The 23,940-nt window shown below is 37.4% G+C and overlaps 1 protein-coding gene across 4 annotated transcripts in view; it reads left to right on the top strand.

Moving 5' to 3' along the window:
• The window catches only part of LOC129751958 (neurotactin), a 130,120-nt gene that overhangs the window by 99,091 nt on the left and 7,089 nt on the right, over nt 1–23,940 (top strand). Inside the window, exon 3 of one of the 4 annotated variants that reach the window (XM_055747755.1) lies at nt 3,524–3,559. The exons of 2 other annotated variants lie outside the window; for them this stretch is intronic. The gene's annotated coding sequence lies outside the window, so the exon portion shown is untranslated. Of the gene's footprint in view, nt 1–3,523; nt 3,662–23,940 lie in introns of those variants that run through there. One more of the 4 variants, XM_055747756.1, reaches the window with a different exon arrangement.

Here is a 23,940-nt window from a genome sequence, read left to right as displayed (position 1 = left end):
GGTTTATGTTTTCCTGCACTATTTTGTTACACAAGTTGTTAAGCTGGATCGTTCCACTTAGCACTGATTCGTCGTCAAGTTGAAAGTATCAGCTACTCTGGCAAGTTTCGAAGTTACTTCCTACTTTTTCGTGCCACGGAAAACTTGACAAGGAACGATATTGAATATATGGCTTTCAAATAGTGTACCACGAGTCAGACTCGTGGTTCTCACTTATTGTTCAAATTTTACCACGGTTCAAACTCGTGAATGTCGTTTAAAAAAATAACACAAAAGTTACACCAGCACTCTGATTCGTGGGAGAACCACGAGTCACACTCGTGGTTCGCCCTTAATTATTGTCCAAATTTTACCGCGAGACACACTCGTGAATGCAAGCCTTATTAACACAAATTTCAGGCCACGAGTCTGACTCGTAGCTTTTAATCTTCAACATTTGTTGTGTATAGCGAGTCTGACTCTCGGATTTTACCTAAAATATTTGATATTTCCCAATCACGAGTCATACTCGTGGTTCTCTTTTATGGTCAAAACTCTACTATGAATCAGACTCCTGAATGCAATCTAAAGCGTTTAAAATATTTACACAAATTCTACAACACGAATCTGACTCGTGGTGTAGAACATACAACAGTTGGCGTTCATCACGAATCAAACTCGTGGTTCTCACATATAGTCCAAATTCTACTACGAATCAGACTCGAGAATACAGACCATAGCGTTTCAAAATTTAACACTAATTCTACACCACAAGTCTAACTCGTGGTTTTGCCCAAAATTCTTATTATTTACCACGAGTCAGACTCGTTTATATTCCACTTGGTTTAAATACAATCTTAGTTCGAATTTCTCAATCCAGATTCTGAATATATTTCACAAATATTAAAAAAAAAAATATCACCACGCTTTCCGTCCCCTTTTCAAAACCGAAAGTTACCTACAGGATATATTTAGGTCCTTTCAGCGGAATTCCCCTTCTGCCTATTTTCTAAAAAGTAGGAAAAGGTGGTATCCCTCTGTTCCACTTGTATGGTTTGGTTTACTAACTGATTGACTGAGTTTTGAGCGGCTGGTGACACCGATCAGAAAAAACACGCAAGCGAAACAGGTAACACATACTGAACGATGGGTACGGTCAAACCACGCGGATTTGGTTTCTTCAGAAGTAGGTACGTAGCCAGAAATGGCGCGTTGTGTTTCACTATAGGCCAACAAATCAATGTTCATTAGTGAGGCTTTGATGAAAAGGCAAAAGAGGACTCGAAGAAGGTGTTTGCGTTGAGTGTTGGTACTGATTACGGCCAATTGAGAGGTTTCTTCCAGTAGTTTTTTGTTTTGTAGTCACTGTCCATACCTGGAAAGCTTTTGCCTTTTGATGTTTTGAGGCCTATTTTGGCAATGAAGCGTGGAACAAATTTGTTCTGGGAAATAATTTTCACTGTTGCAAGCCAAATTTGAGCGGTTCATTAATTGATAACCTAGCTGAAAACTGTTTAGATAATACTTGGAACAAGTCATTAGTTGATATCGGTATTAACCTATAATGGACCAAGAGGTGAGCCTTGTGGTACAACAAAATTTAAAATTTCATTTTAAAATTTCATTTTAAAATTTCATTTTTCATTTTTATGAAAACACACCGTCTTGGGGTTGATACTCTTAAAATCACTGTTTTTTCGTTTCAAAGGATGAAATGTTACAGGAGAAGTTTTTGAGTTGGAGTAAATGATCTAAATTCAGAAAAGAACTCAGTAAGTTCTCAATAGACGAAAGGCCACCCACATTAACCCCATTAGAAGGCCCTTTATTTGTCACTTCCGTTAATCATTATTACTTGGAACCCAGCCACGTTTTATGGGCTTTTCTCTTCTATTCTCCGTCCGTTTTGATCCAGCATTTTGTTTGAACGAAGATTCTTAAATCATAAACCTAACCGCAGGACCGCGAGAAAACTCTGATGCTTTCTTAACGTTCACCCATTTAGGATTCCTTTCTTGGAGATTTTTCTCCTCCAACTTAGGTGTTCTCGCGTTATGTCCATCTTTCATCGTGGGATTGTGCTATCCAGCTGATAATGTTGGGCCCACAAATCTTAAAAATAAGATTCTCACTGACTTCTAGGCAACGCTTTTAGCTCGTCTCACTTTAACTTTTCCCCATAGACCAAACTCCGTTGGGTGTCTTTAAAACTTTTCTCTCTGTCGTCTCAAATGTTTAGACATGTGACTGCTGAAAGTAAGATTACTCACGGGTAATCGAGCATCGTCTTCTAGTGAAGACGATTAAAACCCTTCCTGGTTCAAAAGATTAAACAGAAGATCTCCCACCAGATCGGATTTCGTTTCAATTTTCTTCTTTTCTACTTTCATCTCCCAATTCCTTGGAGTGTCATCAACGGCTATTATCTTCTCGACTTGAGAGTAGGTAAATGGGCAGTCAAGGTCGGTTTTTTCTCCTGGGTTTCTCAGCATCAACGTCGGCTTCGATGCAGTCGGAATTAAATTTTAATTGATTCTTCATAGCCTTTCCTCAAATTGGCGACGAAAACCACGACGGTTGTGTTTTTGGAAACGGAAACAAATCGAAAGGGAAAAAAATGCGGCTATCAATCAATGGAATTGTTTTTTTTAGGGGAGCTACCGTGCTGTTCGATTTTTGGACAAGTTTTGTCTTATACTAAGAGAATTATAACTGGAATTTTTTCTGGAAAAAAAAACATATAAAATTTAATTTTAAATTCTGTTACCCTGAATCCCAATTTTCAATTTTAATTTCCACTTCAAAATTTTTATTCTTATTCTGATTTCTAATTTTAAATTCTTTAACTCATTCTATATTTTGATTTTCAAGTCAAAAGAATCCAGCTGCTGGAGTTTTATACTGGACTGTAAGTAGCAGATCAAATCAAGTCAAATTACAAGTTTAAGGGCTGAAATTTAAACCTATACGGTAGTTGTAGATGGAACTTAGAAGAAGAAACAAAAACGGAAACGGAAATTAACTTGTGCGTGCGTAGTTCTCTTCCAATGGAACATAGTTTCTTTAAATTCATCCGATTTTAGTCGTTGTTGTCGAACAAGTTTATTTGGACTTCCTGTCCAGATGTTTTGATTGGTTCCATCAGACGGTTGATCATCAAACTTTGTTTCAAGAGGAATTCCCTTGTTTAGCATAATATTCAACAAATTCTTAAAATTTTGAATTTGGAATTATTTGACAGAATTAAGGTGTTGTTGAGCATAAAAAAACAAGCATTCTTCAATCCTAATCAAATGATTTTTTTTTTCTATAAATAAGAGAGCCTAAATTTCAGGTAAAAACTATACTTATTTTTGAAGATTTCCCTTCCGATTGTACTTGATTTGAATGAACTATAGAAAGTGTAAGACCAATTGGCCTATTGAAAAGTCATTAAACTTTAAAATATTCCTTATCTTTTTACCTTCTTATCATATTTTGAAAAAGAAAAAAACAATGAAATTCAATTGCATTAAACTAATAATGTCTTCTTTTCTCTTTACAGGTGAATATTAAACAAATTGATCAACTTTTAATCCTAGTAAGTAAAAAAAAAAGCATATTTAGATGAGGACTTTCCAAAACGTTATAAAAAGGAACATAACAAAAAACTATCGTCAAACAACGAACATTGTCAGTAGCTGTAAGTTAACATGGACATTGTACATAAACAATGAAATATTTCAATGTTTAAAAAATTATAAAACGTTTAAGTTGAGATTGCCAGATTGCCCGGTTTTCCGGGTTTGCCCGGGTACTTAATACAAAATTTGACAAACCGGACCGGACTGTTTGCCCGGATTTCATTGAAAAATCCCAGATTATTCCCGCATTTATTTACTTTATTTGCCAAAACAAAACCAATTGTGTTGTAAAAAAAATTATTTGTGTGATCAAAACGAATTTTTTTTAGCAAGTTTTATGAAAATAATTATACAAGGTTTTTGAAAGCCTAGGATTCAAAAACTGCTGATGACTCATCAGTGATGAGTTATGATGAAAAAACGTTTTTTTCAACTAACTTTTTCTTGATTTGTGCCTGGATTTTGACCAAATTTCCCCCGACATTGTCCGGATTTTTGATCGACAATTTTAAAACCAAATGCCCTGATTTTACAAGGATTTTAGATAAAATGGCCTGGATTGGTCCGACCCGGGTAAGTGCTGAAAAAAATCTGACAACCTTGAATTAAGTTAATCGAATTTAATTGTACAAAATTATAAAAAATACAAATGATTTAAAAATTACTTAATTTTGAAGCCAAGATAATCCAAAACCATAAATTGTAGTATTTGAACCATTGTGCATTTTTGTCTTTTTCATACAATGGAAATCATAGCTTTCGTGATCCAAAAGGGTTCTTCCGTTGTTTTTGCCTATTGAAAAATTCGAAACTGTTTCATGCGTTGAATACCACAAGTCAGTCAATCAACTTGAAAGACCTGCTCGAAGCTAGCCCACGAAACTTGTGTAAAAATTCCAACGCCCTTTTTGAACCAATTTTTGATTTTTGGCTGGGCCACCAGATGTCTTCAAACAAACCAAAGAGAACTGGCAAAACAATGAGAAAAAATAACAGACAGTATAAACAGGTCGTATGAGCTACTTGGCATGTTTAAAGAAAATCGCTGTTGGAGTTTCATAACACATTTGTCATGTTGCATAAAAAACGTATCCTAAAATGTATCCGCTATTTTCTTCAAACTTGCAAGAAGTACTAAATTTTAAACAATGGGATGCAAATGAGATACGTGAATGAAACTCGCTTTGAGATGCCTAGAATCAGTATTGCTAGGTGAAAATGACCGTCAAAAATGTTCTTATTTGACTGGACATAGCCGATGCTTACTCTGACTTCGATAACCGTTCAAGAAATGCGAAAGCTTGATCCAAAATTTGTCAATTATTCTCTGCCGCAGTAGTACTAAAATAAAAAAGTAAAATTTTGTAAGTTAAAAGTTACTCTAATTGCATTTATCAAGCAATAAATTCAAGGCGTTCGTTTCACTGAGATATTGGTCACTTTATTCATATATGATTACGCCGTTTCGAAAACTGAGCACTATAAAAATTGATTTGTAACTTTTAAACGGCGCAACAGATGGCACTGTTTCCAGTCAATTTTTAACGTATTTTTCTGATGATAGCTTTTAAATTATTACACACTTTTCTGAACATTTTTTGTTCAAGCTTGTATGTATGTACGTCTGTTCTCTGTGAATCAATTTTAATCTCTTACATGAGCAAATTTTTGGAAAAAAAATCAACGTGGTTAACTATAAAAGTTTTGAAAGTTTCCTTTACATACTTAAAACTTAAAACCATAGTATTCGATTCCGTAGGAATGGCATCTATATAAAGATTGCCATATAATAATCATGTAAGGATTTTTGGAAGCCTTAAATACGATTTAAAATCTTCTGATGGGTTTTGACGCAAAAAAATTCTAAATTTTTTTTTCTTGACTTTTGTTGAGTTTGGGTTTGACCAAATTTGCCCGGAAATTGCCCGGATTTTTGGTCAACAATTTATAAATCAAATGCCCGGATTTTACCAGGTTTTTAGATAAAATAACCCGAATACATGCTGAAAAAATTTTGGCAACCTTAATCTATCTTACCAAATGGAATTCTCATAAATAAATAAACTCAGAGTACTGAGTTTTGCAAAATATTTAAAAAAAAAAACGTTCGTGGGATGTATTGAATCAACTTTGAACTTGAAAGTCATCGAAATCGAAAACTTGCTTGAACTATACACTTCCGCAGAAAAAAAATAAAAGCTCAGATTTCCTCATGAATGGCGTAGGATATTCAAGTGAGTCAAGCGAGAATTTCTGTTTAAACATCACTTTAAATTCAAAAGTATATTATCTTTTTGTGGTCAAAAATTCTACCGGAAATATGTTTTTTTCGGGGAGTTTTTTCGGCTTGCAGTCTTGGTTTTAGCGAAAACGGCGTAGTGATTTACGTTTCCAACGTTTCGATGCTTTTTGGATCTTCTTCAGGGACTAAAAACGGTGTTTATTTAGATGGTTCTGCTGGAAAAATTTATGCTTAATTTATTCTTACCTAAAAATGCCATTTTCTTGTGAGTGTCGACTCGGCTGGTAGTGCATAGCTGTCTTTAAATCTGTTTTCCGAAAAATTTAAGTTAACTCGTGTTTTTAGATATAAGGTGTAGTGTATCGACTTACTACGTACAGATGTTTGCGGATGAAAATCCGTTTGTCTAGTGTTTTTGGGATTAAAGGGCGAACACGAAATTATTGCGACACCGAAAATGTCATGCCAGTTTTCATATAATAAATTCAAACCAAAAATGGGAAATTTTATACATATATTTACTTCAAAACCCCAAAGAAAAGTTAATCGATGGAGTCTTGAGTGTAAAATTGAACGCATTTTCATTTGATACCCTCCATCAAAGTCTTTACAGTGTCATCCGGCACCAGTTTCTCAGTTTTTTTCCATTTTCTTAACATGTCTTTCTCGTCTTTGACTGTGTTCTTGCTCTTCTGAAGTTTCCGCTTCATTATTGCCCAGTCTTGCTCCACCGGGCTCAGCTCCGGACAGTTTGGTGGGTTGTGGGTGTCCTTTGGAACAAAATAGACACAATTGGCATCATACCACTCCAGGACACTTTTAAAAAAGTGGCATAATGGCAAATCTGGCCAAAATAGCGGAGCTTCGTCGTGCTGCTGCAAGAACGAGGTACTTAGATTTGTAGATCTCGCCATTTACTGTGCCCTTTGTCACAAAAGGCTCACTCCTCAGTTCGCAAGAGCAGATGGCCTGCCAAACAAGATATTTGGAGGCGAACTTCACATCGAACTTGCTCTTGCCAATAAAAAACTTCAACCCTGGAATTTGCTTAAAATCGGCTTTTATATACATACGTTTCGTCGTCCATCATACAGCAGCCATATTTTGTCAGCATCTTCTCGTAGAACTTCCGTGCCCGAGTTTTAGCCGACGATTGATGACACTACTCGCGGTTTGGGAAGTTCTGTACCTTGTATGTATGTAGTCCAGCTCTCTTCTTTGCAGTCTGGACGTAGCTCTGCGACAAGCCGATCTTTTTAGCCAAATCACGGCTTGAGACGTTGGGATTTGCTTCAATCATCCGCTTCACCTTTCCCTCCGTCTTTTTGTTCTCCAGTCCCGGTTTTCTTCCAGCTTCTTTGCCGTGGTTCGCTCCTGGAACCGCTTCAACACTGGTGGTGTTGAAAAATTCGTGGTGTTTGGAAAGAATTTGTTCTCTCGATTCGCGTTGGTTCACCTCCATTTTCGTTGAATTGAAAATCACGACTTCAAGTTTGACAGCATGTAAACAATACACATCAATGAGAAAGTGTGCAAAATTTGGTTGATTTTTACCCAATGGTGGTAAAAAAGTTATGCCCTGTTGAATGTGTCGCAATAATTTCGTGATTGAATTCCCAACTTATTTGCGATCTCTTAAACGGAGAGATTGGGGTTGCGCTTGAAAGCGCTAGCCACTCTTCTGTTCGTCACGGCGGCTCCCAGCTTTCGATTTCCTCCAGATCCAGGCTTCCTAGTTGTCGAAATGCGTTCGCCATATACTTTTATTACTTTGGTGACGGTTGACTAAGCCACAATCAACGGTTTTGCTATTTCTGCGTGCGTGTAGTTTGGATTTTCACGACGCATGTACAAAATTTTGATTCGTAACTCCTCTTGCTTGGACGCCATTTTGATAACTGAAGATCTAATGTCAAAATCCAAATAGGAGCACATTCCACAGACACACACGTACAAAATGAGGGGTTCCAGGATTTTTTTAAGATTGATTAGAAAAAATACGCCGAATTTAAGTTGGCACATTTTTGACCCGTACACCCTTTAAGACGATTGTTTTGTCCTACAATAAAGCATTGATTTTACTTGGAATTGTTAAATTTGTTTTAATTATATTCATTATAATTTTCAATGTTTAGTGAAGCTATTAAAAATTAAAGCAGTGAAATAATGGAAAATCAGAAAGATGTTCTAGTATACCACACTGAAAGCCAAATGCGTAAACAAAACCTGCATCGACTCGGTGTTTTTATTATGATACTTTGACGGTTCGTAAACAGACCCAGCATCTGCACCGCATGGGTTGGATCGTAGAGGTGCGAAGTGATACTTCACATAATCACAGGCACAGCACAGCACGCCCTATGGAGGCAATGACCCTTTTTAGTGGAATGCTCTAGGAAATAAACTAGTAGGTACTAATCGCATTTGCTTGATGGTTAGTTTATTAGATTTGAACTAAATTGAATACTATATCGCTACGATATAGTTCATCTTAATAGTTTCTGTTCCAATTTACCAAATGAGGGCACATTTAACATTAGACTGAGGTCATTTTTTAATTTCTCAAACCCTTGGGTCTACAAAACTTCGTTTTGGTTCAAAGCTAATCAATAATTTTCTGCAGAATTTTTAAGTAACGAGTATGAGTAAATTTGAACTTTTAGGTTTGTATGGGAAAACTGAATATTTTTTACTGATAGATAAACATCGTTTTTGATTCTTCTGTGGAACCGAGCCTGCTAATTTTTGTGCCAATTTGTAAATTATCTAAAAGAAATTTTCCGTTGAACAACTTTGTCAAAGTCATAAATTCGTATCTTATTCGGCAAAAAAATGATTAGCTGTTTAACAATAAATTCAATTGTCATCACTGCTGATGCCTTGAGAAGTATTGCATGAGAAGTAGTCATGCAATACCTCGCTAGGCACCCAGAGTGATGTCAATTGAATTTATTGTTTTTTAATGCCAAAATACATGCCCACATTCAACACCTAAAACCTGTTTCGTCTTATAAGATAGGAAGTTACGGTTTCCGATAAAGTTGTTCTGCGGAAAATTTCCTTTACAGAATTTATAAATAGGTACAAAAATCATTAGCAGGCTCGGTTCCACAGAAGAATAAAAAATTATGCTGATTTTGCAGTACAAAATACTCAATTTTCCCATACAAATTTACTCATATAAACGTTACTTAAAATTTTTACAAAAAATCATGGAAGAGTTGTGAACCAAAACGAAGGTTTTTTGACTCCAGGGTTTAAGAAATTAAAAAACGGCCCCAAATCGACTTAGTCTAAATTAACGTAAGATATTATAATAAAATCGCAGATAAACGTTCTTTAAGCTACCCTATTGAAAATTTAATGTTCATGTAACTTTTGAGGCTCGAAGGTTCAGATCATACATAATTGCGACAACCCTTTAAAGACTTTAGCATAATTTTATATGAATTATTAATGCTAAATTGCTTCCATTTAAAAACAAAACTGTCACATTTTAAACAAAGCCTTGGAACCGTGCTAAGCGCCGCTAAATAGCTTAAATCACTAATATAATAACGACATTCTTTGCATCCGTTAGCATAAAGCGTGCAGCAGTTTTCAAACAGCTTTTTGTTCAGAATGCTGCTCAAGACATTCCTCATAAATATGAAACAAATATAACGTTAGGAAAAAAAGTGACCACTCCATCGGATGGGAACATTTAGCCGGACTTGCGGACAATCCACTTTCAGCACCTCTCGATTTGTTATTTTTTCCCCAGTGGCAGCCATTGGGGAAGTGAAAGATTTGTACCTCGATCAACCAACCCAAGTGCGAAACGCTTTAATTTCTCAAGTCTTGGTTGTTGAAAATCAAAACAGCGAGAAAAAAATGTGCTAACGAACCCGGTTGGAGCGCCACTTTTCAATCAAGGGCAACAAATTTTAAAATCATATCTCTCTGTACACTTCTTGTAAAGCGTGGATGGCAAGCAAAACAGCGGACTTCCCTCCACTTAGAAAATTTTTCGCAGATCGCCTTAGTAAAGAGTCCGGAGTTGCCTATCTCTACTAGAGCAACGCGGTTTAGTTTTGTGAGAAATCGCCATTTATCTCTAGAGCAACAACGACCCGCCACCACAGCCTTATGAATATTCAACGGAAAGCCCGTCGTTGATATCTGTATAAAGATATTATGTGTACAGCTCGTTGCTATTAACACTTTCGCCATTTGCCACCGGTTCCGAACGCGCCGAGAATGCCGGCGAAGAAAGGCTTCCAAGCTACCGTATCGGGAAGGTGGCCCTGGCGGGGGACCAGTTTTCCCATGACTTATCGGCAAATTGGCCGGCTCAGCTGAGGTCCCTCGCTTTTTGTGAAAGAGTCCGGGCGTCGATTATAATCTAATTGAGCTTTTGCCGCTTTTCATGATAATTGAACCATAATGGGATGACATTCACCATTGGCGACGACGACAGCTTGGCATGCAGTGGATGCTGGTCAAGATTCGAACCATTTTTGGTGCGATGGGATCGGGAATTCAATGGCATCCCCGTTTGTATTGGCGAAAGGTTTTTTCTCCCTGTTCCATTTTGGATGCAATGGGAGCTCTCCTCTCCCCAAAGATCTAAATGGGACAACAAAAGGGCAACTGACCGGGAGCGCTATTATTAGTTCATGAGGGAGGTTCAATTGGCTGAATCGTAAAGATCCACGCACCCAGGTCCAATCTTGGTGGCCGGTGTCAAAGTTCTCGACCGGAGAAGATTCGTCACCAGGTCATAAAAACTCCGTTTCATTTTCATAGAAAGAATCCCAACCGGGAGAGAAGATAAACGCATTTGAATAGAGCCGCAGATGGCGACCGGTGTCTTTTTCTAAGGGCGGGATCGTTTTGTCTGATTGATTAATTCGTTTTTTATTCAATCAGTGTCGCCTCCCGCTGATGGACTGAATCGTACCGAGTTGATCTTTCTCAATAGACCTTTAGATGCAAATGAGTGTTACATATATGTACGTGTGAATCATACTGAGAAAATGAAAGGTACCAACATATTCTCATAAGCCTCAGTGAATCAAAGTACCATTATGTTACACGATATGCTGGTTTTATACGCCTTGGTGAATCACAAACAGAGGTCATTAACTCGGCTGAAAGCTGGTTGATTGAAATACGATAGGCACAGTGACTTTCATCCACATTCTGTACGTTTAATTGATATAGATTAATGTACAATTAAACCTAAATTCTAGGTTGAAAGAGTATGATTCGATCGAACACAAATTTTGATTGATTGTTGCGTGAGGGTTGTCAAACACTTGACAAACACTCCCAAATTATGATAGAGATAGACAATATAAGGAAAATTACAATTTCGGGTTGATTGATCTACCATACCAATAACATATTCTTTATATTTATCCATACAGCGATCTAGGATGGAAGGAATGATATCAGTGCTTACAAAAGCCCAAAACCCCTAAAACATTCAACGAAAATTATTGCAATATATTTGTTCATCGAACCCAACCATAGATGAAACTCCCAAACTACCTCTTCTTTAGGAAATTGTCAACTAGAGAAATTCCTGATTACAAGGAACAGTCCATATGTAATTTTAGAAGAAGAAATGCTATCCGCTTCATCTATAATATAATAAGTGCAGTTCTGTAAACATAGCGTATGACGAGGCTTTTTTCTTAAGCCTTTTAATCAGATAAGCAGACCCAAGTAACATTGATTATTATGATAGGCTCTACAAACCTGGTAATGAAACTAAAATTTGGTTTAGAAATTGAAATGTTACTTGAGTTATCATACAGCAGAATTCATAGAAACTTTGCAGTGTAAAAAAAATAATGAATGTCCAACAAACATTTTTGCTGCTTTAAAACACCAATTTTCTGAACATATGCTGTGTTGCTTGCTGCCTGAAGAAAAAAAATACTTCAGCGCTGTTTCATCGTGTTAGGAAGTATCATTTCAGCCAATAGAAAGTAGAAGAAAATTGGCTGAAGAATAGCTTGTTCAGCCTATGTTCAACCATTTTTGACATCATTCAAATTTGACATGCGTCAGCTGTACAAGGGTAACTTCGAAAGAGCTTTTCAGCTATATCAAACAATTCAGTTATTGATCAAACAATGTATGATAGCGAATTGTTCAAAATTAGGATTTTTTTTATCCTTCTAAATTCGAAATTTCTTACTTTACTTCATAAAATGGCCTAGCCGAAAAATTCACTTTTTTCTCGATGCATTTCGATTTTAATTTCAATTTCTTCATATCTCGCGTGAGCTTTCATTACGTCGTATGAAACATGTTAGGAATTCATAGAAAAATGCTGCAAAATAACTTTAAAATTTGTATTCGACATATAGAATGTTTTCCAGGCTACAAATATTCTAAATGGAAAGAAGTTGCGACTAGTTTATGTCAGTTTTTGTTTTTTTTTTTCGTAATAAAACTGTTTGTCTACATTTTGTTTCATACGACATAATGAAAGCTCACGCGAGACATGAAGTTGACCTTGGTTGGAAGATATTTCGGTCGCTTAAGAACGTCGCTTTTCTTATGCTCCACAGAATTCAAATTGGTTCTGCGTTCTGCGGCATGAGACCAACATGTCGAAAGTTCAAAGTCCGAGACAAGTTTAAGTGAAGAAAAAAAAACTACAAGAAAAGGGAAAAGTAGCTGAAAAACATCGAACAGACATCGGTCATCACGCTTTTTTTATCGATCCGTCAATTGACGTTTCATGTCATCTTCGCTGATAACTTTCTCCGAAATCAGATATTTAAGAGCTGAACAGCAGCTTCTTTGTGAGTATTGGTTGCCTTTTTTCAGCCAGATAGCTGATTTAAAATTTTAACTAGACATTGTTTCAGCGGTTGTTCATCAAAAAATGTTTTTTGGGTGTTATCCACTCTGAACTGACACATAACTTTTTTTTTAGTTAATTTTTTTCCTCTTTGGATGTTCCATCCGTGGGATTGCAATCGAGAAAGAATTCTCTGCATTTGGAATGGTAATCATCAAAATTCCACAACTGCTTCACAATTTGCAACAATTCGCACATTTTCTCTCTGAGCACTGATTTCTCTCATTTTAACTCAAATTTACTCATTTTTTCGCACCACAATTGATCGCAATTTACCACAATTTCAATCGTTGGCTACACAATGTGTGTGATCATTGACGTATCCTCTCTCTTAATCTTAGTCCCCAGGGTTCATCCCTACTGACACACAACTAAGCTCATCGATAGCTGAAAAATGGAAACTTGCAGTTGTACTAGCGATTGCTAACATACATGCGTGTGTTACTTTCTCAAACACTTTTTCAAAAGTGGCACAAGTATACGTAAAGATTTAAAAAATCTTTCTTTTTAATTTTTTATCATTTTTCCTAATTCACTATATCGTGGGCTTATTTCGGCTAGTTTATTTATATCGATTATGATTGGCTATATCCGAGTTATTTCCAATTTTCGTGAACTGAAACCCGGCTAAAATATGTACATATTGATTAGGAATGTAATAACAGTAACAACTAAACCTGGAACCGGTGGTATCGGGCTACTTTTAAGACCGAATACAAGTTTTATATTTTTTTCAAAACCGGTAGGGGAGGAGCGGGCTATATGCGCCTATTAAGCAGAACACTGATTTAATCAAATATCACATCGAATATGTGTACAAAAACTATATACACGTGTGCAGGCATCTGTTTTCTATACATTAGAGTAATTTTTATGTTAAAATTTTTTTCTGTTTCCAAGAAAATGATTTTATTATAAGTGTTGTCTAAAATGCCGAACCTCAAACCGTGCGGGCTAAATGCGCCTATTTATGTTTTGAGCAAAATTTCTGTTTTTTGGGCAATATTTCCGTATAACTTCGTTGAAACTGCTAGAAAGTAATAATTTTCGTACGACAAAGCTAAAGTTTTATAAAAATCTGTGTATATTATAATTTTATGGAATAAAACAAAAGTTAGGGTTGCCATACTGCCATCCAAGAGAAAAACTTTATGAAATCTGTTTTTTAGATCTTCAATTCTCTCTTAAGATGTTATTCAGCGCTTAGATTTGAAGGTTCAATGATAAAAATCATTAAATTATTCTATTTAACCTGTTATTTTAGGATGGAGGCATTTTAAAAACAAGGTGGGGGCATACAAAAACACTCTATTATTCCACTGTATAATCATTATTAAACTTCCACAAAAGCTGAAATATATTTAATTTCTTAAGTTCATTTGAGTAAGAAACAAAAACCATCTTAGTTTTTGATTTAAGCTTCTTTACGTATAATTTTTAAAAGTCGAAATATTACATCAAAATGTATCAAAATCTTGTATGATTTTTTAATTTTTTTTGAGTTTGTAAATTCGTAAAATTCTTTCTTGCCTTATGTTCTAAGCGTATCATCCTCAAAATGCATTGGTCAGATAAGCTGTCTAGTCAGCCATTTCATCAAACAACCGTAGGGTCATTTAGCCCGATAGGCCCATTTAGGAAACCTTTCCCCTATTGTCGACTTGGAGAAAACTTCCATGAAGATATAAGTTAAAAATTTTTTCAGAGCCCTTATAAAAAGTTTTTTAGACAAATCTTACATCTTATAATCTTATAATCTTTTTTGAACATCATGTTACTTCTGATTTAAATTATCCATTTTAAATACGGTAGAAATCGAATTCTTAGTTAAGCATCCATTAATCAGAAGGAAATGTTATCCCACTAAAAGTGATACATGGGACGTCAGATGCAAGATGAGAGAATTGATACGTGAGATGTGAGACTTTAAATTGTAGATGACTTCAAAACAGGATATTGATTTTATCCTGAAGTCTTTTTACCCAATACTCATATCGTGATAGTATCAAGCCTTTCCCGGTCCTTCATAATTTATTCACAGATTAGCGGTATGCATCAAAATATCACAAAATTCTCCATTGTAAAGGTCTTCGTATTTTTCGCTGACACCGCGTTTAATGCAAAGAAGGAGTACACCGAAAATAATTTTCACTTAAAATATAAGTGACATCTGGAGTGAATTTTCGCCATACGTAAATTCATGTGAATTTTAAGTGACCGTCAAGTGAAAATTTTCTTAAGTGAGCGGTCAAGTGAATTGAAAGTGATCGAGCATGTGGATTGTAAGTGTATGGTCAGGTCATCCAAATTTTTCTGTAAAAGCAATTTTTCTGTGATATTTTTTATATTCGAGCAGATAACAATGATTTTTTTTAAAGGATGTATTTATTTACATCAATTTTAACCAATCAGATATTCATAATCATACTTTAATTTATTTGTTTTGTCCAACAGTTCCTTAGCAGAATAAATGTTCCGATTCCGAGAAGCAATAATCGTCGCGAAAAGCTCCTCCGGCACCTATTTTGTATCCGAATCTAAAAAATACAAGAAAAATGAATAATAAAAGATACAACCTGTGATTTATTTATTATAATAACTTACAATAAACCGTTAATCGCCACATTGATTTATGATTTCTCATAAAAATTAACATTTTTTTCTATCACCAGTTCCAATTGCTTTTTTGGTGAATCACTGCAAGCTCCAAGCGACGTTGTCAACAAGCTCTGAAAAATATAATATTATTATTGCTTTGAATCCAATAAATTACTATTTTGCTCTACTTACATGCTCCGTTGAGTTCAATTGAAACCAAAACAAAAACAATGATTCCCAGTGCAGTCGGTCGACGATAGAATTTCAAATGCCAGTCACTTAAAATTCAAGTGATGTATGAGTGGATATTGGATCGTTCACTTAAAACTTAAGTGAGAGTCAAGTGAAATGTACATGAGCCACTTGAAACGAAGAAATTCACTTGTCCCTTACTTTTAAGTGAATTCTCAAGTGAATTTTAAGTGTGAATTTGGGTTCAGTGTATGGTACTTCTGCCCAAAATGCCCTTGCGGGGTAAGACGCTAACGATTGCACTTTGATAGATTTCAAAGATTTGCAAAGTTTTAAGTGATTTTTCTTACACAATTGTGTTCTTGAAATCAAATATTATGATTAAGATAAAAATAATAGCCAAATATTCAATGAAACAAAGTCAAATAGCCTGTTAAGCCAAGGTGATTGCTTAAAACATCCTCACCATCTATTTTTTTGTTGTTGTTCAAGTAATATATTATAACACTCAATTAATGGAAAACTTCTATTAATTGTTGCATTTAGTTAAAATCAAAATGCCCTCATCGAATTTTGGACAAATTGCACTCCTCTTAAGGTTCTTTTTAATAAGATGATATCAATCATCTCATTGGTTTACTCCTGTACTATTATAAGAATGCATACAATTTTTACTTTCGATCGAATTGGACAAAATCCTGCACTGAAAATCGAATCGGTTCACTAAATTTGGTGACCAGAGGTGCCAGCTTTCCTGATTTTTCAGAATTTGTTCTGATTTTCGAAAGATCTTCCTGATTTTTACATGATTGAAACTGGTTTGTAACCTTTCCCCTTTAAAGATTCTGATAAAGATTCCGACAAATGCGGATGAATATCCGTGAAATAACCGTTAGAAAACCGAATATTAGGTTCATTTACTCCCAAGAACTCAGTTCAACCTTAAGACAGAAATTTTACTATTTTTTCCTCAATTGATTAAAAAAACGCAATAATATTGATTCAAAAAAACGCAAATAAGTGGAGTATATTTTGCATAACAAGTTATACTCTTTGAACAAACTGAAGTAAACAAGGTAGATCATCAGTGAACAAGCACAGAGCAACTCGGATTAAGACACTCAATTTATTTTATCAAAGAGTTATCATCAATGAGTACATTTTTACTAATTTATGCCTATTTTTTGCTGGACAATAAAGGGCAAATAACACATCAATTGAATGTCTCCGGTCAAATGTGATGGCCGATTTGAGCTTCTGAGTAACAATAAAAAAAAAAATTTTTTACAGGATATAAGCAGAAGATAGAAATACGAAGAACATGTTGTAATGTTTTCGGGTTTCCAGCTTATGTATTCTACATACTCGGTCATTTTCCTCAGCAGGAGCATATTCCCTCGAATCAAGATTTCCGGGAAAAATCTGAGTTTTGACAAACAAAAAATCTAACTTCCTGTGATTTTACCCCAAAATTTTGTTACTGTTTTCTGTGATACTTTTTTCATTCATTTTATACAAAAGTCGAGTTAAATTGAGTCTTTTTTACATTTTACTTAAGAAAATAAATTTAAATAACCAACTTCATAATATTTTTCTAATACACAGTTAACAATGCAAAGTTTTTATGGACATGCTAAATTTAATTTGGAAAATCGTCCAAAATTTTAAAATTCTGTAAAATTTGTGATTATTTATAAAATTCTGTGTTCTGTGACACAGATTCTGTGATAAAAATGTGAAAATAAATGTCGAAAAACATACAAAATGGCTTTTTTTAAAAGAATTACCTATATTAATTTTTCAAAACGGATTTTCGTAACTACAACAGAGATAAAATATATACATTCTGAACTTATTTCATTACACTTAGAAATTGAACCTATTGAAAACATCAGGACTACATATTTTCGAAAATATGGATTTCATGATTCATCCCTATCTATAATGAGATAATATAGATTTTGCATTTAATAGCTCATGTATTATGCAAGTTTTATAGTTTTATCTGTGAAAGACATCCATTACAATCCTTTCCCTATTCCTATGCCAAGAATTCATTCAGTGGTATGCATAAGCCTTCATCAACAATGTCAGTTTCAGTTTAACAAATATCTCAATTTGAAGTTGACTCTCTTACATTGCTGTCGGTATCCATCAGATCGTTTAACGATAAACTTAAATTGAAATACATCAAGCTGAGATCTAGCATCTTCATCGCCAAGGCAAAGGTTTGCCGAAGATTAATTCTCATGCTCGAACACGTGCAAGAATGCCACTTTTGCAACATTCATTCCGGTGACAAAGTCTAGCAGAACCCTCTTAAACTGAAAATACGATACAACAAGATGATGGATGATCCCACGCACGCCACGTTGTCTGTCTCTGTAGACAACGCCTGGCGCATCATCTCAGCTCATCTCTCCTAAGAACAATCCCCCATTATTAGATGGGCGCGCAATGTCAAAGGGTCATGGCGACACTTCATTACTAGTCGCACAGGAAAGCAACAAATGTTGGGGAGAAAGGGAATTGTCATGTATCTTAGCACGAGATTGAATGGCGAAAAAGGTAATTAAGGTTACACGGTTTGGCTGCCATCTGCCATCTGCTATTTGGAATAATGTCTTCGAAGTGTTTTCCAAAGTAGAATGGGGAGTGTCACTTTCGATTGTTTTGACGAAATTATGGGAACAAATTGATGTATCTTTTCTAATCGACTCTTAATGGAAAGGTGATAGAGTTCATTTTGTTACTGAAGCCCTTTAATTCTATTTTTTTTTTGTTTTTAGATTATCTTCAATCGACACTACCTATTCTATTGGAAAAAAATATGTAAAATACCCTGTACAAGTGACACATCGCGTTGTGTTTATGCCACGCGCCAGCTCCATTTTCCCTAGAACTGCGTCATCTATCTACGGATGAAACGGACCATTAGTATTGGTTTTCCTGAAGACGCATAAGCATTCCTTTTAACATACCGGGACAGAAGAACATTTAACCAGACGAACTGAGACAAATACTCCCCGAATGCGGGGGAGTCATAGCCTAGTGAAGTGACTGTTCCTTAGTTATGCTACGAAGCCATGCTCCCAGCAAGCAAGAAGAAAATGATTAAGAAAACCCATTAGGGAACATCGAAGCCAACCCGAGACGCAGCGAGCATAAATTATTCCACCAAGTTGAGCGAGGCGCGACTCAGACGCCTCTCCCAGTCATCTTAAATACTCGGAAATTACCCCCAAGACTCTCGGTCCCGGTGTGGTGGTAATCGATTGAATTATGGTCGATCTTTATTGACAGTAATGGCCGGAGGTTGTGTAGTTCCTCAGTCACCCAGATATTTACGGGACCACAATATGGTGGTTGGTCTGGTCATATTATTTGACAGGGAGACAGGTCTCTTCGGGTAAACTTGTTTTGTCGGGGAACCTGATCTGGGAGACGAGGAATGAGTTGGTAAAGATGTAATTCTGCATCGTAACCGGTACCTGCTCTGCTAAAGAAGTGCCCCGAAGCCCTTTGACCTGTCACAGGAAATGGGATGGCGTAGAACAAGTGCGTCGCGCCGCCGCATTTCCGGATAGCTGGGGGCTATCAAGTGGAATCTTTCATACAAAAGTTGGTTCGCGTTTCTTTCGCCGTAGCAAAGTTGATAATGGTAATTCATAGGTCCACCACCTCGAAAAAAGCGCCCAAAAAGATGAGAAGTTCTTATGAATTTTCTATGAAATATGTAGATCTGCGTGTTACCCACACATTCTAACGTTCTGGATTTGTCTTTGGTGCCTACACAGCAAATTTTGAATTGCTGGAAACCAGCAAAATTTTGTTGGTTTTTATCCCGCTGGTTTTCCAGCACATGTTCCAGCAATGTGAATTGCTGAAGAAGATCCGAAAACTCAAATGCTGGATCAATCAGCATTCTTGAGTGCTACAAATCAGCAATTTGATTCAAAAACAAGCGGTATTTTTTAAATTTAATTTTAATTCCAATCTCAAAACTCAAAATACTAATTATTCTTAATTAATGATTGAAGAAAATATAGTTTTTTTTTCATTTTTCTAAATTTTATTGAAATTTTATGAAAATAAAAATCCGGTAATTTAGTGGCATCAAGTCTCGAAGATCAACCTCCTTCCTTGGAATGATTGCTTTATAGCTAGAATATGAAGGAAAACAAAAATTACAAAGATAATTTATCAAATAGAATTTAAAAACCGAACAGAAACACATATAGGATCTCAATGAAACTTAACGTTTCCTCGAAGAGATTCCATTAACTTAACACTAAGTAACCCAAGTAACATTTAAAGTTTTATAACACGCTGCTAGATACAGTTTTGGTTTTATAAGGGGCTTGAGAAGTCTAATAAAACTAAATATCGGTGTTACTTGGGACATCTTTCGGGTATATGATGGCTAGCATCTAAGAAATGCTAAAACCACCAACCCACAAAATGTGAACTATGTATGCCGTGACCGGGAATCGATCTCATGACAGTTTGCTTAGAAGACTTGAACACTATCCTCTAGACCACGACGGGTGGCGACTAATTACCGCGAATTTACCTTGCAACACCGACGCCGTCATTGTTGAAAATGCAAACACTCTCTCCACTTGCAAGGAAAAATAACTAGCAAAAATAACAACAATTCTTAATATGACAGATTGATGACTGATTTTCCAGCAATCCGGCTCAAGTGCTAGAAAAATCAGCAAACAGAATCATGATAGCTAGTTGCTAGAAAAAAATAGTTTGCTGGACGTTCTCAGCAATTTTTTTGCTGGAAATCGAACGAAAATTTCAATGTGTACATTTCGTACTTGAAAATTAGTTCTTCATTATGTTCTTTCATTCTTTGATACCCAAGTTTCTTAAAAACATTTCATAACATATGAAAAACTTGTTGGGAAATCAAGTTTTCCAGTAGACTTGTTCATCGACGAGAGAGTGTTTTTTTAGTTGGTAACCACAGAGGTATTTAATTCCGATTCACGGACTGTATTCCAAGGCATGGCAGGTCCATGGGTACAATGGGAAGACTCGTAATATACTCCGTGTATACCTCCTACTCCCTAAACCGCCGACCTAGTTCCCTCCTCAGACTGTTTAACATACTATGCTTCAATGGTGGGAGGTCTATTGGCGCTAGTGCGCTCCAAGGCACGAGGCCACTTTCAGGATAACCTCTCATCCTTACGACTCGAAGTCTGAACTTTATTCTGACGACTTGAGAACCGACATCTCCTAGCAATGAGTCGAGATTCCCACATAAACCTCTCCTCTTCGTAACTCGCGACCTCGATCTCTCCTCTTACGACTTGAGATCCGACCCCTCCTCGCATCGACTCGAAGTTGACGTACACATACCTCTCTCCTATGCACGACTCAATGTCCGATGACTCGAGGTGACCACTTATACCCCTCCTCTTGTTGATTGAAGGCCTGATCTCTCTTCTTGTGACTCGACACCCGACCTCCTATCGCAAGGACTCGGGGTTGACCACACAAACCTCTCCTCATGAAGACTCGAGACCTGACATCTCCTCCAACAACTCGAAGCCCGACCTCTTATCTTCAGGATTCGACGTTTGCCACATTTATGCCCTTCGTGTGCCGATCGAGATCAGTTTACCCTAGACTCGGGCCGGACGTCGGATGATTTCCGACGAAGATGTCATCCTACTCCGACTCGAATGGCTCATGGGGTATTTCCCATTTGTGGAATAGCTCTTTCCCAACGATTTCCACTGCGAAGAAGATCAAGCCTTATCCCCGTAGCTTCGGTAGTTGGGAACCACACTACTCGGACGCTTCACCTGCGGGAAGCTGCGGCATACCCACGGCATCCACTACGCAGAAGATGTTGTCAAACTGTGAGGTCGGACGCACTCTACTCGACAGTCCCCCGTCGATGGTGTCAGTCTACTCCGACAGTTGTCCGGTCTTCTTTTATCCCGTTGGCTGGCAACTTTAGGATTTTTTAGAGGCGAACCTACCAAGCAAGCCTCTCTGATAAAATAAATTCAATTAAATTTAGGATTTTTGGCCCGTGGCTTTTTGCCCGTCGTGTGCCAGATCGAGAGACTTCATACACTGGCTCGAGAACCTCGGGGTATCCCCCGAAAGTGGTTAACCATCTTCCTACGAGGTCCGCTACGAGGAAGGTATTGTCTTATCCCAGCAGTTTCCCCCGTATGAAGCGGCGCTACTCGAATACTCTCCGGCGGTGGGGTATCCTACAACCGTTCGCGGCGCTCCCATGACTTCCACTACGCAGACCTTATCTTTGTAGCTTCGGTCAAGGGATCGAACGCACACTACTCATATGCTCTCCGGCGATGGAGTCATCCTACACCATTCGTGGACTGCAGTTGACTCCAGCTCCTATGCATGATCCGGGTGAACCCATCGCTGACTGCATGCCAAGGGTTGAAATCCGTACACATCCTCTGCACCACGTTGTCTACTGTGATGTCGGGCCCGCAGACGGCAAGTTTGTTGGTACCTGCCGCTGCAAACCTCGGACAACCAAACACCATGTGGTCGGGTGTCTCCTCTTTGTCCCTACAATCTGGGCAATATGGAAAATTTCCAAACCGGTAGCGGTACTATATGAAGCATCCATGACCAGTCAGAAATTGGAAGTATGTAAGACCACTTTACCGTGTCTTCTTCCGATCCACCTCCCGAGGTGCGGAATCAGACGATGGGTCCACCTTCCTCTCGCTGAGCTGTCCCACAGCTGCTGCCAGTTGGACATCGAATCCTCATTTGCGAGACCTCGTACGTTCGGCGTGTCCTTATTGTCGTAACAATAGACATCCTCCTCTAACAAAGATGGGCAAGACGCCCGCCCCTACGCAGGCGACTTCAGGCGACATGGTCCAGTATCCACTGATAACCCCAGGTTCATCAGCCACTGAACGCTGCTGAGTCTCTGAAGGTTACTGTTTTCCCAGTGCCTGCCTCCCGGCTACCGTTCCGTACCGCAAGATTGACATGGTCACGCTTGACAGTATCCTCCTCTAACTACTTCGGATTGTCGAGGAGTTCAACATCATCAGCGTGAGTGCGGCCGTGGCCATTGCCGCTCTCTTACACACGTAATCAACATGACTCGTGAAGATGAATCTGTCATCGATCATCACCTCTAGGTACCTTATTGCGCGTTTGGACATCAGGTTGGTGATCAGCACCATCTCGGTTTTATGGCCGGCTAAAAGCAGGCAATTGGAGAGCATCCAGATTTCCACTGCCTGTATAGCTACTGTGGCAAGTAGCTGTACCTTCGCTGTAGAAGAGCTTCTTGCCAAGAGGACTACACCATCCGCTAATCCTACGAGTTCAGCTCCCGCTGCGTGGCTTATTCGTAGGAGCTCGTCGTACGTGATGTTCCACAGAACCGAGCCAAGTATTGACCCCTATGGCACACCTGCCTGAACCTTTTGTGTCCGTATGCCCTCATCGGTCATATACTGTAGTTGGCGATTGTGGAGATAACTTTACACAAGCCTATACAGATAGGTTGCATACCACTCACTCACTGCCTAAACCAATCATTCTTGAGCCTAAACCATGATTCGCAGAATGCATCGCTTATTGGTGAGATTCCAATTTGATGATGGTGCTGTATTGTTTTGACAGCAAGCTGGTGCGAGGTTTAGCGGTGTTTGAGCAATCGATGATCGGATAGGCCCAGTAGCAATCACCAACAACACACAACATTCAACATTCCGCGAGATAGAGCCCAAGAGTAAACATCGAACGCAGTTTTACCGGATAAGTTTTTCAATACCTGTCCGCCAACTGCAAAGTTGATATAAGTGGCGAATGCTTTTTAGATGGTGAAACGTCAATAGAGATTCATTTATATTACTTGAAAGACTTAGGATTTTATAAATATAAATAAATATATGACTTATTTATTTTTAATAGGAAATAAAGGATAGGCTTTGTTCTTGCAGAAGTTTTCAGCTATGCTGAAACTATGATTGTCAACTCTGAAAATGATTGATCAAATAACAAAAAAAAACTGCATATTGACTGAAAGTTAACTTACAAATTCATGTTTTTGAATTTACTTTAAGGTTTTTGGGTATGGTTTAGTAATTATGATTAAGTAAAAGCTCAAATTCATTTACAGTTTTTATTTGAATTTTGTCGAATTTCTCTCATTTTTGTCAGAATATTAGAACGATCAGCATTTTAAGCCTTAAGCCCTCAAAGAAACGTACGACTCTTTACCGGTAGAAAATACATAATTTACTGTTACGAACAACAGCACGCTGTCGTTTCCTCTTAGATCAGCTGCCATGCTGTGTTGTGCTACTCCCCGAGCAACATTCAACGTCATTATTGCATGAACTGGAATGGATTGGAGTGTAGTGAAGTAGCATAGATAAATGCCACCGCACCGCAACAGTGACTCAACTGCG

Source organism: Uranotaenia lowii, chromosome 3 (assembly GCF_029784155.1).
Source record: "Uranotaenia lowii strain MFRU-FL chromosome 3, ASM2978415v1, whole genome shotgun sequence".
Classification (NCBI taxonomy): domain Eukaryota; kingdom Metazoa; phylum Arthropoda; class Insecta; order Diptera; family Culicidae; genus Uranotaenia; species Uranotaenia lowii.
This window is presented reverse-complemented; position numbering and strand designations above follow the sequence as displayed.